Source organism: Euprymna scolopes, chromosome 1 (assembly GCF_053919585.1).
Source record: "Euprymna scolopes isolate OS-2025 chromosome 1, ASM5391958v1, whole genome shotgun sequence".
Classification (NCBI taxonomy): domain Eukaryota; kingdom Metazoa; phylum Mollusca; class Cephalopoda; order Sepiida; family Sepiolidae; genus Euprymna; species Euprymna scolopes.
The window spans coordinates 147,253,016-147,267,350 of record NC_136482.1 but is presented as its reverse complement, the minus strand read 5'-3'; the positions used below and the strand labels follow the sequence as shown (position 1 = coordinate 147,267,350).

Below are 14,335 nucleotides of genomic sequence, written 5' to 3'. Positions count from 1 at the left end.
AATATCCAAACATAGATGGGCAGGACACGTAGCCAGACGACATGACAACAGATCGTCCATTAGGACAGCAGAATGGACACCTCGTGAACATAAGAGGCCAAAGGGAAGAACAAGAACGAGATGGAAGGACGACCTGATACAACACATGGGTCCCACATAGCAGCGGCTAGCTCGGGACAGAGATAGATGGATAAAGTTCAAGGAGGAGGTTCTTTATTGAGTGATAAAGCCCTTATTGATTTAAAAAAAAAATGGGAAAATCAGCTTGAATTTTTCCGATTGCGATTTACAGAACAAACAAAACTATTGCAACCGTTTTCAATTTGAAAACCGCGAAAAACATGTAAAATAGTAAAGCATACGCATACAAAGCCAGATTAGGGTTAAACTAGGGTTAATGTAAATAATTTAGTTCTCGCTCTCTCTCTCTCTTTCTCTCTCTCTCTCTCTCTCTCTCTCTCTCTCTCTCTCTCTCTCTCTGCAATAACTTAGACACCAGGGTTGGGAATTGGAATATAGAAGTCAGCGCCCCCGATGAGGGGCAATCTGACATGCAAAAAAGTGCCTGGACAGCCCCGCCGACATTCTCCGGTGAGGGCACCTCAAGCGATTAGTAATAAACTAACTCCTCCTCAAAGATAGAAGGTAAGATCTGGGAGGGTGAACCTACTCCCACCGCACAATCAACAAAGACCGGATTATTACAAGAATGGTCTAATCTCTGTTGATTTTGGGGGCCCAAGATATATTTTAAAAGTTTCAATTCCTCAAAAACAAAATAAAGTTGACTAACATTATGTTTCTGAATTTTTGAGATGAGGATTGGTTATTCGGATTATTTGGATTCTGTTCACTACTGTTCCCGGCTTGAGTGTCATTTTCACAACGTTTCGGTCGATGTAACCTCCGACCTTCTTCATGTGTATCTTGTCGGACTCAGGAATGTTTCTGTCGAACTCGTGATATTCTCCTGAAGGTTGAAGGTTCAATTCTCAGTGTGCACGACCGAGTTTTTTTTTTTTTGTTTGTTTTTTTTTACACAGTGATCACCACTTATCAAGGCCCGGAAGCCACTCAGGGATAAGGGTTATTGCAAGTACATTACGTTAGTGAGGAGATTTGATGAAGTGTTTAATTAGGGGGGCGGTTCATTAGGAATTTGTTAACATTAGACTTGAAGACATCCAAGTTGTAGTTCGGAGGGAAGCAGGCAGACGGAACAGAGTTTCACAGGCCTGCAGTTCTAAGAAAGAAGCTTTGTTCATGAAATCCGCGTTTTGATTTAGGCACAGATATAGAGTGGGGGAAATTTTTCACAGTGGATTCAGCTAGACGGGTGTTTTTCGTGAAAGATTGGCGAGGGGGGGACCAGGGATTGGAGTTCAGACGAGCACCTGCCATGAAAATAACGATAAAACAAGGATAGGCTCGCAACGTCTCTTCTGTGGGAGAGGGGTTGCAGGGTAGAGAAAAGGGCATCCCCCACTAAACCACGAAGTCTATTTTGTACTCTGTCAAGGCATGATAGGCTGTTTTTGGCAGCTCCTGCCCAGATATGGCAACAGTATTCCATCCTTGGCCATACTTGGCTTTTATATAGATAGAGAATTGCATCAGTAGTGAGATATCTTCTGGAGCGGTAGAAGGATCCCACCATCTTTTCAGCGACCTTGGCAACAGACTTGATGTACGTGTTCCATTTCAGATCAGGAGTAAAGGTCAAACCCAGAAGCTTGTCAAAACACGGGGCCTCACCCAGACGAGAGCCATCCATCACAATTGATGCCAGCTGGGGATCAGAGCGTTGATGATGTAAGGATAGGAGTTTGGTTTTGGATGCATTAAAGGTAACTAGCCACATCTTCCCCCACTGAACCACGCGCTCGAGATCAGAGGAGAGAGAATCCGAGAGAACTTCGTCATTTACAGCCTTTGATGTGTTGCCGTAGATGGTGGTGTCATCAGCATAGATGTCAACGAATGATTGCAGTATGTGTTTAGGGAGGTCATTGATGTAGATCAGGAAGAGAGTTGGGCCCAGGATTGACCCCTGAGGGACTCCAGCATTTATATTGCAGGCCTCCGATTTTTTGTCCATCTACCACTACTCTTATGAGCCTATCGGAGAGAAATGATTTAATGATTGAGAAAACATTTCCAGTTATACCGTAGCTGGAAATCTTGTGAAGTAGACCCTTATGCCATACTTTGTCAAAGGCCTTTGAGATGTCAAGAGCAATTGCCCTAGAAAGGAAGCCTTTGTCAAGAGATTCACTAATCCTGTGGGATATAACCGTCAGCACATCTGCGGTAGATCTTGCAGAGCGGAAACCATATTGTGTGTCACTAAGAAGGTTATTCCTGCTGAGGTGGTTGACTATTTCTCTATTTAATATTGATTCCAGCAACTTACTCATAACACAGAGAAGACTTATTGGTCTGTACTGAGAGGGAGCTGACTTATCACCTGAATTCTTAAAAACAGGGCAAACTGATGAGGTCTTCCAGGGAGTCGGAAAGCACTTCTCCTTAAGGCAGCGCTTAAATAGTTTCGTAAGTATGGGAGCAAGTTCTGGTTGAAGCTTTTTTAACACTATAATTGGGATGCCATCAGGGCCAGTTGCTTTACTGGAATCTAGGTTTTTTATTAGCTTGGCGACCTCATGCACGGATATTTGTATGTTACCTAGCTTGTTCTGTGTTATAGGAGGAAATATGGGGAGTTGATGGCCTTCGTCGCATAGGGTAGAATTAGCTGCAAAGTTCTTTGCAAATAGTTTGGCCTTGTCTGACGCTGACGAGATGACCTCTGGTCCATTGATAATGGTTGGGATAGAACGCACACTTCTGTTCAGGATCCTATTTGTTATTTGCCAAAACTGGTGGGAACCAAGCCGCTGATCAGCTACCTTGGATTTAACAGACTGGGCATATAGCTCTCTTGCATTTTTTATTACTCTTTTACAGTGGTTGCTGGCAGTCCTGAAAGCAGCTTTAGTCTCAGTGCATCTATTACGTTGGTAGCTATGGAAAAAGTGATTTCTGTGCGCGATAGCAGCAGCACATTCTGGGGAGAACCATGGCTGACTGTTAGGTTTTTGTTGGAATTTTTTAGATGGTATGAATTGGTCTATGCCTACAATTAACCATTCGGTCGGATCTGTTACTATAGAGGACACTTCCTTTTTAAACATGGATATAAAAGATCGGAGGTTACATTTTTTTTCAAGATCATATCCAGGACCCCTTTTTCTGGAAAACTCACACCATTTTTATGCGATTATGACTGTCATTTTCAGGAATAGTTACCTCTTACATTTTTTGTGATACCCTACCTGTTCTTTTTAGGATAACTAAATACGCATTTTTTTTTTTTTTTTACAATTTACATACTGCACTTTTGCGCGATTTTATCTGCGCTTTTTTTTACCAAAACGTTTGAAAAATTATAAGAGCAGTAGTCCGAAGAATCCAAATAATACGAATTCAAATTATATGACAAAAATGATTAAACATAAACTTAACCGGGGGAGGGGGCAATATTACAAGATATTAATATACCAAACAGAACATTCCTCGAATTTACGAAAAAAACATTTATTTTATTTATCTTGTAGTTTATTAATTAATCTTTACTAATCAATAGAAAACTGTAAATTCTTTAAAATCTAGATTTTAAAGAGATAATGTCATCGCATGATTTAGCCAAGAAAAAGAAGTCTAAAGGGATGATTATTTTTTATATTTTTGTCAATAAAAATATTTGATTTTTACTTACCTTCTGTTAATAGTTTCCTTGTCCAGTTGTTATTTAATTAATATTAGAATTAATTTCCGATTGTATATTATATATCACACTGTTTTATCTTGTTGGTACACGCGTCTGTATAGCTAATACAGTTTAAAGACAGTTAATTTATCCCCCAAGACTGGGAATAAACAAAGAAAATTCCAAAGTCAAATGTGAAACTCGTACAGGGTTTTCAATCATATGAACTAACATGAAACTGTTCTAATATAAGGCTGCAAGTAAAATAATGAATTTCGCAAAAGTTTCGATGTTAACTTCAAAAAGTAAAAAATAAAAATAAAAATATTTAATTACACGAAACCTCGTTGCGCAATAAACATTATATTCTGTACTTACTTGCATACGGCGTCAAGGTGACATGTCCTGTGAACTTTCTGTTTTTTTAAACTCTGACTTTTATCCTATACTTTTTTACATTTAATTTTATTGTTTATCTTAAATGTCATCTTCTTCTGATATTCACAAAGGCACGCCTGTGGACTCTTTCTGTGATAACTATCAGTAAAATTATCAGTAATGTGTATATGTACTTTTGAATTTACGTATGCAGCCTTTTGCCTCGGCTAAACTCTTGTACTTGTCAGTATTATTTTAATACATATAAACCTTATTCTCGCGTTGTCTACACACGGTTCCAACATTTCAAAATACAACCGCGGCTCTTTTCAAGATTTCAAGATACAACATTTCAAAATACAACCGCGGCTCTTTTCAAGATTTCAAGATACAACATTTCAAAATACAACCGCGGCTCTTTTCAAGATTTCAAGATACAACATTTCAATATACAACATTTCAAGACACAACATTTCAATATACAACATTTCAAGATACAACATTTCAAGATACAACGCGCGGCTCTTTACTTTTTTTTCTCCAACTTTACAGCATGGAGAGAAAGAAGTAAAGAAAAAAGAAAGAAAACAAAATACTGAAGATGGAGTTTAGCTCTGAAATATATTTATGTTATAAATTTCAAACAAGTAAAATATTTGTTTATTTTCCTAATATTACGTCGTGGTTTTTGGCTTTTGATGCGTATTTTTATTTTATGCAAATTAAATCAACGTTTCTATGGAACTCACACTCTTGACGTTATAATTTATGTTATTCTTTTGGGGTCTGCAAAAGACGTTCTTTTATATATCTGTCAGTAAGTCACGTGAAGATCAGCCCCCTTTTTTTTTTTTTGCTGATTGCAGCCTAGATAATACAATAGTTTCAGACTAGATTTGAAATCATTAGTGCTTTGGCTTGCTTTACCAAAATCGGATATTGTTGAACAGAAGTTTAAACATTACCTTTTATTGTTGGTTGATTTTGGATTTAACTGCTCATTAGATCAACAAATCAACAGTGAAGAGACTAATCTAGGCGACGTATAGTATAACAAGCTTGCGTATTCGGGCTTTCATTTCCGTGACCTCATACTTTATTGCTACAATTTTGTGGGCTTGGCCTTCAGGACAAGATCAAAGTGTAGTATCTGTTCCGGCAGATACTACACTTAAGATAATTTGTACCAGTCAATGGAGGGGAAACCCTCTATACTGGGACAATTATTATTTTTGGTAACCAGAGTGCCCCCTTTTTGCCTACTTTTAGGGGAGCTGGTTTTTACCTCACATTAAAAACGGCCTTGTGCCTAATTTGCTCAGTGGGGGAGCAAATAAATACCATCTGTTCCGGCAGATACTGCAAGCTATAACTAGCTATGACTAGCAAAGACCAGATGTGGGGGCAACCCCACATGCCTGACCATTAACCAGCTCCCATTTCCCACCTCTCGGGAGCTGGTCCCCTTTTTCCCTTCCCCCTCCCTTCACTCCTCACATTAAAAATGGCCTTGTGCCTAATTTGCTCGGTGGGGGAGCAAATAAACACCATCTGTTCCGGCAGATACTGCAAGCAAAGACCATATGTGGGGGCGACCCCACATATAAGACCTTGGTCAATGAAGGGGCAACCCTTCATACCAATTGTCACTATCCAGCTCCCCTACTCCCCGGGGAGTTGGTCCCCATATCCCCTTCACTCCTCACTTTAAAAATCGGCCTTGTGCCTAATTTGCTCGGTGGGGGAGCAAATAAATACCATCTGTTCTTCAGATGCTGCACTGCTATTTCTTGTTCTCTTTCGGTGGAGGAGAAATCCTTCACGACTGAGACAATTTTTATTTTTGTACCTCTTCTCCACGTTAAAAAACGACCTTGGTGTCTAACTCTGTCCCGTGGGGAGGCATAGTAAATAGGTACAATTATCGCCGATCAGCCTTTTTTCATTAGTTTGTTGCTTTCACATGCAACAAGTAATGGGGAATGAGAAAAACAAACAACTTTCTTGCCGGGACGATTCCATTACAATTGGATCTGAACATCGTCTCATCTGATCATCAATAAACTTAACCAGTTCAGCAACCGACGTCCCTCGTTCCAAACACTGACATTGGTCTGCTCTAGAACAAATTTTTCCTTTTTCAGGTTGGTTGGTTGGTTGTTTTTTTGTTTTACGGCATATCAACCCTTTCCAGGTTATTTAATGCCGAATCCGGTGATTTTGAAGAAAGTTTTTTTTAATAGAATATATTTGTTTTTTGCAAGTTGGTTTCTATTTAACCCATAGTTGGGACCCTAACAGGTACTACCACTCCCGGTCAGAGTGGACCTGGGAGCAATGGCAATTAAAGGGTGGCTCCACACTCCCCAAAGTCCACAAGCTGAGGCCTCACCATCGGATATAGTTTAAGATCATATCCAGGACCCATTTTTCTGGAAAACTCACACCATTTTTATGCGATTATGACTGTCATTTTCAGGACAAGTTACCTCTTACATTTTTTGTGATATCCTACCTGTTCTTTTTAGGATCACTAAATACGCATTTTTTTTTTTTTTGACAATTTACATACTGCACTTTTGCGCGATTTTATCTGTCCTTAATTTTTTTTAGGACAGATTACTATATTTTTTGTCTGGATATTTCCGCCCCTTTCTGAAAAACTTACTAAACTTTTGGTGGCTTTGTTTTAGTTTGGCATCCCCATTGTTTTGCGAGCATGTGAACATGGCGGTATATGCGATAAAGTCCTCTCCGGCAATATTTTAAGTCAAACGTCAATGTTAGTTTTATTTTAACTGTATTTGAACTTTTTAACAAACTTTTACATACATAAAAAATATAGACTTTATAGATCTATTATACTATAATTTTTTTTTAATTTATTCGACCAAAATATATGCTGAAAAATCGTCCCCCAGAATTTTCCAATGGGTTTTTTCTTTTTTGGGAAATGAGATTTTTTTCAATCGACTTTTTTTTTTGGGGGGGGGGGGATAGCATTTAATTATATATATATATATATATATATATATATATATATATATATATATATATATATATATATCCCATTTGTCACTTTGGCACTCATGTATTGGATACGTTTTTTATGATGCTTGATGAGAATTTATTTTATTATTCAATTTTCACCCCAAACAAGGCACAGTGCCACTTTGAAGTAGGGGACTACTATCGGGGACATAAGTTGCAAGGATATTGTGAAGGGAGATGAGAAGCAAGATGTTTGTTCACATTACACTTGTCAGGACAGTTGGGAAAGAAGAATCCCGGAAGGGAGTTCCAAAGTCTAGCAGTCCTGAGGAAGAAACTATTGGAGTAAAAGTCTTTCTAAGACCTTGGGATCTCTACTATGAAAGGGTGGGATTTTGCTGCTTATCAGGTTTGTCGGGTGTATTTACGTCGAGAGGGTACAAATGCTTGTAGTTCGTCAGAGCATCCACCATTAAAATACTTGTAGAACAGGCAAAGGGAGGTAACATCTCGTCGATGGGACAGAGGCTGAAGCCTAGATGACAGTTCAGGACCTATCAGGTTGGCGACTCTCTTTTGAACCCTGTCCAGGAGTGAGAGAAAAGTAGCAGATGCACCAGCCCAAATGTGACAACAATACTCCATACATGAGCGAATGGTTGCCTCATAGAGGTACAGGATACTTTCAGTAAATAGCTTTCTAGCAGCAGCGTTGACAATGCTCTCAATGTATCTGTTCCAACTCATGTTCCCTGTGAACGTTAGACCGAGGTATTTTCAGTCAATGTGTTTTTGACCATTGCTATTGGTGGTAGCGAAGGTTCCAGTAATTATTGAAGGAAACAAGCTTAGACTTGGCAGCATTGAACGTGACCATCCATTTTTGTCCTGCTTATGTAAAAACAAATAAAGAACACACACACACACACACACACATATATATATATATATATATATATATATATATATATATATATATATATATATATATATATATGTAAATTCAATCACGTCACATTGAACACGACTTTGTTATTCTTTTTTCGATTTTTCTGGATATCTTTTCCATTCGCCGAGCGGTCTTTTTTATTTCAGCTGGCATGTTGTATATAATGGCGCCCAAATGTTGTTGTTCAGCCATATTCTTCGGAAGCGCTTTCTATCGGAAAAAAAAATTGCTGCCAAAATATACAACTACATATATATATATATATATATATATATATAATTTCCACAGCCAGACAATTTCACAGCTCACAAGATACATGAAAGCCAACAAACCGGAAGTATATCACTTATTGCCCGTTAAGTAAGCTTGTCGTGATGACATCCTTAGTGAGTATAAAATTCCTAGTAGTGAGACATCGACTTGGGTTATAGCTGGTCGCGATGATCACATCCCTTGTTCAAGATGAAGTAGGTTCATTCCACTGTCGGATTTCGTTGCGGTTTACTTGATCCGTGATAATTAATAGGACATTTTGTGTGCGACGCGTTTGCTTAGTTGGTAGAATGCTTGTCTCGCATGCAAGAGATTGAGTTTCGAATCTTGAGTTCGGATGTGTCTAACTGATGAGCCCAAATGAGGGCGAAACTCGAGTCTTGTTGGCTTTTATCGTTCTTGTGAGTTGCGACGTTGACTAATTATATATATGTTTAACATTCTGAAAAAATATATATGTGTGTGTATTTGTGTATAATTTGTGCGTATGTGTAAATTTAAATGCTTCTTCGCCATTGTCTTCTTTTATATATAAAACTCGCGTGTGCTTAAAAAACCACAATGCACAATATGGCGGTGCTAGTGTTGGATAAGACACTCCAACGTATGTGTCTATTAAAAGAAATGAAACTATGATAAATTTTATTCATTTAAAAATATTAATGTTTTATTAACAACTTGTTAAGGCAATCAAAATGAAGTATTGATAAAGATTGGGAGTTCAGAGTGTCCACGTATATTTTCGGCGGAAAGAATGTTCTGTCTGTAAGGGGAAGTTGAGTGCACGTGTTTATTTCAGCTGTCGCCTCGTGAGTTTCCACGATACAGTGTGTGTAAATGCGATAGGCATGTAGATTGTGTATATTAGTGTGCTTGTTTAATTAATGAGAACGTGTATTTACGAACTGTATACCTTCAGTTGTTTAACAGTGTTATATACTGTCGCTATGTGTAGTAGTTCGTACGCGCCTTTCGTTTGAAAGTCTTAGGCCCTTAAATGTGTCATACGCACTTGTGGTTTATCTTAAAAAAACAAATAAAGCAAACACTGTGTTTTGATTTTTATAGTACGCGCAAATACTTGGTAGTTAGTATTGTTCTGTGATCGAAAGAGACTGCTGATTTAATATTTTGTCCAATCAAGAGTCGATACGTATAAACAGCATTCGCTGTCACTGCTGCTCCTAGCAGATCTTCTTAAAACGTATAAATACGCGCATTAAATATTTCGTGTTTTTTTTTTTAATATCATTTGTATCTTTATGGTTAGTTTATTTTTTTTATTAATTTTGCGTATATTTTAATAATTTCATTAATTTTGTATTTATTGTAATTAATATTTATTAATTTTGTTTATACAAACACAATTTTAACTCCAAACGATAATGTCCCCCAAAAAAGAAAAAAATAAGAGAAAACTACTAATACAGCTTCTTTACTTCCATGGGATACTGCAAAAAAAAAAAAAAATCAGGATATCATAATCAATCGGGCAGTTTAAAATTCGTTCAAACCTTTTAAAAGATAAATAACGAGTCGAACTTGGGTGTCATAAAAAGTGTCGGAATTTTATTTTTTATGGACCTCGCCATTAACAGTGCAAAAGGGGAGGGTGGGGGGTGTCAGCATTTTAGCCAACCTATAAAATTCACGTAATCCCTACCCCCTCCTCATCTTGACCTCGACTAGCAGTTGTTGGAGCCTGAAGGCCTCCTTTCAGTTGGCGAATGTCGGTGCGTCTCTGTTACTCACTCACACACACACACTCTCTCTCTCTCTCTCTCTCTCTCTTTCTCTTTCCCTCACTCCCCCTCTCTCTCTCTCCCTCCCTCCCTTTTATGTCATTTTCATTTAAGTCCTCGCGGACATTTTTCTCTCCCCCTCTCTATGTTAATGCCTTTCCTTTTTCTTGGTAGCCATCACCATTGCTTAATGCTGATTGGCCGTACTTGAAGACAATCCCAATCGACTTTGTGAGACCCTTTTCAGATCAGTTCCAAAGAAGACATCGGACAGTTAAATCTTGTTTTTTGAATTCCGTCGGGCCCAGCGACGTAAAATACTCAACTTCTTCACTAAGGGTGGAAGGCCCTTATTAAGTGGTTGAAATTTGTGTTTCAAAATACACCATTTATTGAAGAACGAAGTTAACCCCTTTCAGAGAAAGGAGACCGACGTAAGAAGAGTGACAGAGCCTGTCACTAATTATTTCAAGCTGTTGACGAGAGACTCGTCAACAGTGATTTATTTTTTGTTCCCTTTCAACGGATGAAGAAATAGCAAGACTAACCCTTTCAGAAAAAGGGGAAAGAAAAAGAAACCAACCCTTTCAGAGAAAGGGAAAAGAAAAAGAAAGAAAGAAAAAGAAACCAACCCTTTCAGAGAGAAGGAAAAACAAAAGGAGAGAAAGAAAAAGAAACCAACCCTTTCAGAGAAAGGAAAAATTATTGCTGGGGTATCTGAAGAAAAGATAACCCCTTTTTCAGAGAGCTATACTTTTAAACCTTTTGAAGGTTTTGTTTCTTTGAAAAAAAAAAAGAGAGACAGAGAAGAAGAGAGAAAAAGAAAAGAAAGTTAAAAGAACCTTGCAACCTGCATGATTTTTTTCAGGAAAGAAAGAGAAAAGAAATTTTTGTTGAAAGACTGAATTTAAATTTATTTTCTATTTTCTAGTTTGAATGTGCTTTTCATTTCAGCCTTTCTTTCAAGTGAGAATTGTTTCGTATTTATTTTTTATTTTTTATTTCATATGTTACTTAGAGGTTTTTAAATGAAAATATAAGCAACCGTAACTATTTTCTTTAAATAAATTCGGATCATTTTAAACTCATTTCGAGTCTGTATTTAATTTGCTCATTTCTCTGTTTGCTTGTTAATTTTACCCCCCTTCCCCCCCTTTAATTTGGTACCTTAAAAAGCGGATTTTGGTGACAACCCAAAAATTCCGTCAAAACATAGATTGCTCAATTTTATACGAAGGAAATGGTTAATTTATCGACACCTTGTTAGGATAACCAAAATAAAAAAGTTGACAGTATGTATTTGCTTGCTTTTTGTGTTGTCCGTGTAAAAATATGTGCATCAATTTGTACGTACGTGAATTGCCCATGAATGATAGAAGTAGCCTGTATGCGAATATGCGTCTACGTATATGCGCTGCCGCTGTTGTATATGTTTCTTGTTGCGCATGCTGTGAACTTCCGGCCCAGAGATCTAAGCGGGATTTAGGGATGTACTCACAAGTGTCGGGTTTGAAAGAAAAAAAATATGTAAAAATAAGATTAAAAAGCTGGTTTGAGGGTTTAATATCATGCGTAAAACATGGCAATCCGTTATAGTAGTAGCCGTCCGGTTCTTGAAAAGCTAGCTGACTGCATACTAATAAAAATCGAAAGTTTTTCGCTTGTATTTTCTGCATCACGCATCAAAATGTGAAAATTACGTATGTGAGGCGTGAAATGGTCGATAAGTGATTTCGTCATTGTTTTCTATTCGTTTGGTATTACCGCACGCATAATCCATTTCAGTGGTTGCTTCGACACTTTTCAGTTTGTCCGTGAATTTGTAAACAATATCGAAACTTCATTTTTCGCTTTGCATTTTGCATCATTGTCAATATTCAAAACAATTAATAGCTTTTCTAATTAATCTAACAACTTTTGCTAGTAAATGCCAATTGTATTTTGATTAGACGGAATACTAAAAATGCGAAAAAAAAAAAAAAAAGAAGGAAAATTGCCGTTAGCCGTTTCTCTGTCTTTTTTGTGTAGATTTTCTTTGTTTTCGGGAAATGTGGACACATCATTTAAAATCTCGTTCTGGTCTGATATGCAAGGGAGCCAAACAAACACTAAGTATTCTTTTAAACTAGCTTGGGTACCCTGCATTGCCCGGGTGTTTGGGGTATGTGTTGAGCAAAAAAAAAAAAATAATAATAAAATAAGTGAAAATCCGTCGCCTCTGTCAAAGGTTTCAGGAAGATATACATACATACATACATACATACATACATACATACATATATGATAATTGCAACGTCTTGTCAGACGAGAGCCACTCCCTTGGTCACTAAAAGTCCATGTGCCCAAAAATGACTTTTCAGCCCTGCCAGCGACTTGCACACCCTCAAGCAGACATGATACTGAAAACGTTCATTGGTTTGGATGAAACTAACAGCAGCGGAACCTGTATCATCGTGCGCTTTCATGTGATTAACAAAACCTGCCTTAGACAACAGAGCCCGATCACACACCTCACAGATCCAAAGATTTCCATGATTGGGCGGCAAGGTTTGGCATTTCCTACATGCTCTCTTGAGCTTCGCTCGGTCTATTTTGGCTGTTTCACAGTGTTCTGCTCCCCTGTATATCAGTGTCCTCCACTGTTTGCGATCATACGCTAGGGATTCCCAACTGTCGCCAGACTCTCCTTAATGCTATCACAAAAACGTTTTTTGGGCTTGTACTGAGATCTTTTTCCAAGAAGGAACTCACCATAGAACAACTGTTTTGGGAGTCGATAGTATTCAAGCCGGATAAGATGACCGCCCAACACATTTGGTTCTTAATAAAAATGGTAGCAATACTGGTTGTTTTGGCCTTATTAAGGACGTATGTATCAGGGACAAAGCTATCTCACATTGAAGTTGACGCGACCTTTGATACTATAATGAAGTTGCTTGAACTTGTCTGTTAAAGCAGGTGTACAGCCAAATTTTTCCAACACTTTCCAGAGAGCCTCACGGTTGACTGTATCAAACGCCTTGGTTAAGTTTACAAACACCTGGCAAAGAGGCATACGCTGCTCATTTCCAAAAGCTATTTAGCAGAAAACTCCATATCCACAGTTCCTCTCCGCCTCTAAGCCAGACTGGGATTCCGAAAGGATATCAGGACATATATACTTTTCCAATCGGTTTAGCAAGAGCCGTGCAAATACTTTTCCAACCGCAGTCAGCAGCGAAATACCTCGATAATTTCCACAATCAGACCTTGTAGCATTTCCTTTGTACAACATAACCAGGATGGCATGTGCCCAATCTTGGGCAACTGGGTCACTAAGCCATACTGACAGTATCAAAGAGTGGACTACACAATGTACATTGACTCCACCATGTTTCAGCAGCTCAACAGGATGCCAGCCAGCCCAGGGGCTTTGTTCGAGTTCATCTGTTTAATGCAGTCAGCTGTTTCCACAAAAGTCGTTTCAGCATCAAGTTCCGGACAAAAGGAACATTGAGGAATACTGTCTATTGCAGCAACATCAACATTGGATTTGTTATGAAAAGGATCATGAAAGTGCTCATGCTATCGATACATAATTTCATCTGAGGTTTTCAGCAAGGTTTTCCCATCCTTCGCCAGGAGTGGTGTAGTTGAAGATGATTTCGGACCATAAGCCTGATGAAGCAAAATGTAAAATGTCTTGACATCTCTATGATCGTAGGCAGTTTGTATCTCCCTGGAGAGGTCAGACCACCATTTGCTTTTTTATTATTTGGCGCACACAACACTGAACCTCACTCCGCACAAAAGAGAAGTGGGCAGCGAGCGCTAGCCTGTTCAGAGGTGAAGAGTGAAGAAGTTTCAAATAAGCTTTCCGCTTTCTATCAATTTGAATGTTAATTTTATTGGAATTATCAGCAAACCAATCTCGATGTCTGGGAACTTTCAATCCAAGAGCTTCAATACCTTTTTGGTATATTGTATCTCTTACTGTCTCCAATCACAATATAAGAAATCCACCTAGTTGAAAGCAGATTTCAAGGAACTTCCTACGACTGGATCCTTCAATTTGGAAACGGCAATCCATTGAAACGGCTTTTTTTGCGAACTGTAATTTTCAGTTTAACTCTGACCATTAAATAATAAGTACCACAGTCGGCACCACGCATTACTCTAACTTTGCAAAAATTTCCAAGATCACCAGATCTACACAATATGTAATCAAGCAAATAGCCATGTTTAGACTGGGGA

At 38.2% G+C, this 14,335-nt stretch overlaps 1 protein-coding gene across 1 annotated transcript in view; it reads right to left on the bottom strand.

Annotated features, from left to right (window-relative positions):
* The window catches only part of LOC145276491 (D-aspartate oxidase-like), a 221,282-nt gene extending 217,394 nt beyond the window's left edge, over window positions 1–3,888 (bottom strand). The window contains exon 1 of the mRNA XM_080127747.1: window positions 3,779–3,888. The gene's annotated coding sequence lies outside the window, so the exon portion shown is untranslated. The remainder of the gene's footprint in view (window positions 1–3,778) is intronic.
* Window positions 3,889–14,335: the final 10,447 nt, after the last annotated feature.